Raw genomic sequence first — 2,824 nt, forward strand, 5'->3', positions numbered from 1 at the left:
CAACAAGACATCTTTACTCCCGTACTCAATCCAACATAAAATATGCCTTCCTAATTGCTTGCTGTACCTGCATGTTTGGTTACTCATGAACAAGGACACCCAGATCCTCCTTGAACATTCCCATCTCTCATCATTTAAGAAATACTCTGCATTTTCCTACCAAAGTGGACAACTTCAATATTTTTTCAAGTTATATTCTGCCATGTTCTTGCCCACTCATTAGCCAGCCTAAATCCTCTTGAAGCCTGGATGGCTGGAGATCCCTTTGACTTAGAGCCAAATTAAAACTAACATTGTGGAAGTGCAAATCCAAATCAGGAAGATTGCTAGATGTTGCAGTTTTCTTCAAGGTCAGTGACCAGCACTATCACTTTGCAACTGACTTCAACGAACAGGTCATTATATAGATTGTTCTGCTTCTCGCAAAAATTCTTACTACCACGGCACACCAACACTGACATACCTCATCATGATTCATGTATGCAGCTATCAAATCGTGTTCAACGTTTAGTAGCATACCATAGCTACACTACACATTACAGCCCATTTTATTTAAATACATAGCAAGAAGAGTAGGCCACACAGCCCCTTAAGCCTGTTTCATGACTCAATGGAAGCATGGCTGTTCTGTACCTTAATTCCATTCATCTACCAGTGTTCTATTGCCTTTGAAAGCATTAGCCTAAAGATTTACTGATTCCCTTAAAAAAAATTCAACAGCATCCATAGCCTTTGGGAAAAGAGCATTCCAGATTTACACAGTTTTGTGTATGAGAATATGCTTCCTGATTTCACCTTTTCTTTCTCAAATCCAAAGTGGATGATATCATATTTCCTCACATCGAATTCTACCTGCCATAGTTTTACCCACATGCATTGAATTGTTTCTTTACTTGTCACCGGAAAACTTGAAAAGTAAATTCTCTACTCTTTCATACAAATTGTATGGTGAAGAGCTCAAGCCAAATTATAGATCTCTGTAAATGCCAAATGCTGCCTGAGAAGAAGCCCTTTAAAGAAAGACTTGCAATTATTTAATGACCTAAGGATGTCCAAAGTTATTTTACAGACAATTAAATGCTTTTAGTGGTGTTCTAACAGTTATGTAAAAAACGCAGCAGCCAAATTGCACAGCAAGTCCCACAAGTTGCAATGTGATAATGACCAATCTGTCAGGTGTTCAAAAATATGGTGGGCACACAATGCTAACAGTGGTGGCCCCAACTTGGAGTTCTGCGCTGGCGGTCATCCTCCTCCGCCACCAATCTGCAGTATGTGACCTGCAACTCTGTGGTCAAACAGCTCAACAACCGGCACGATGTCCGCTTGCACTCCCACGATGTGAAGTGCAAGTTGGGAAGTCGTCAGCAGTTTGTGACTGGGGTGGATACATCTGGTGACAGTGAGAGGAGATCCATGCCAGGTTTGTCAGTGAGGAATACAAATCAAATGTGTCCAGTCAACACGGCTGACACATGTCAACACTGGAAGAAACCTACATAGTTATCACTTTGTGTCACCACTCTGAAAACCAGAAAGTAAGTGCTTTTGGTGAGAATGGAGGTGACTTGGATGTTTGGATCGTGCAATGCAACGAAACATGCAGGGAGCGAGATGACGGTGTACGCTTCAAGCATGCAGACACCCAGGTCTTTCTAACAATAATGGGCAGCATGGTCGGTGCAGGCTTGGAGGGCCAAAGGTCCTGTTCCTGTGCTGTAATTTTCTTTGTTCTAACTGCAGAGCAGTCTGGTCATCCAATCTGAGGCCAGCTCGAGGTTCATGGCACGCTCAGTCCCAGTCCCAGAGCCAGCAATTTCAGGACTGCAATGGAGGGTGTCTTTATGAAAGTAAGAAGTCTCACAACACCAGGTTGAAGTCCAACAGGTTTATTTGGCAGCACTAGCTTTCGGAGCTTCAAGCTCCTTCTTCAGGTGACCTGAAGAACCTCTGAGGTGACCTCCTTCTTCACTCACCTGAAGAAGGAGCTTGAGACTCCGAAAGCTAGTGCTGCCAAATAAACCTGTTGGACTTTAACCTGGTGTTGTGAGACTTCTTACTGTGCTTACCCCAGTCCAACACCGGCATCTCCACATCATGTCTTTATCAAACCCAGTGCTGAATCATCAAAAAATAACGAGCTATAGCTTTATTTTAATAATGCTACGTGCAAGGAAGTAAGGAGGCCAGTAAGAAATATTGAGACATTGTGTGTATTTGACAAGTTATTTCATCCTGTCTTAAGTCATAGTCTGCAAAGCAAAAACAAGATTGTTCTTTTTTCTATACTTGTTTAAATTTCTAAAGAAATGGGAATATATTTAAAATAAAGCTGTGTATAAATGCAAGGATACACGTATTCAACTGATTTTCAGTCGCAAATAGTTATAAACTTGGAAAAATCAAGTATTGGAAATAAAGTTTTAAAGCAAAAAAAATGGAGGAATGACCATGTTAGAATCACTGGGTGACAGTCATGTTGTGGAGATGCCGGCGTTGGACTAGGGTGAACACAGTAAGAGTTTTAACAACACCAGGTTAAAGTCCAACAAGTTTATTTGGTAGCAAATACCATTAGCTTTCGGAGCGCTGCTCCTTCGTCAGATGGAGTGGAAATGTGCTCTCAAACAGTGCACAGAGACACAAAATCAAGTTACAGAATACTGATTAGAATGCGAATCCCTACAGCCAACCAGATCTTAAAGATACAGACAATGTGGGTGGGGGGAGCATTAAGCACAGGTTAAAGAGATGTGTATTGTCTCCAGACAGGACAGCCTGCAAGTCCAGGAGGCAAGCTGTGGGGATGTGACAGGCCCACCCT

At 42.0% G+C, this 2,824-nt stretch overlaps 1 pseudogene; it reads left to right on the top strand.

The window, feature by feature from the left end:
- Window positions 1-1,202: 1,202 nt before the first annotated feature.
- LOC144500063 (stromal cell-derived factor 2-like) lies at window positions 1,203-2,147 on the top strand (annotated as a pseudogene).
- Window positions 2,148-2,824: the final 677 nt, after the last annotated feature.

Source organism: Mustelus asterias, chromosome 10, assembly GCF_964213995.1.
Source record: "Mustelus asterias chromosome 10, sMusAst1.hap1.1, whole genome shotgun sequence".
In the NCBI taxonomy this organism is placed as follows: Eukaryota; Metazoa; Chordata; class Chondrichthyes; order Carcharhiniformes; family Triakidae; genus Mustelus; species Mustelus asterias.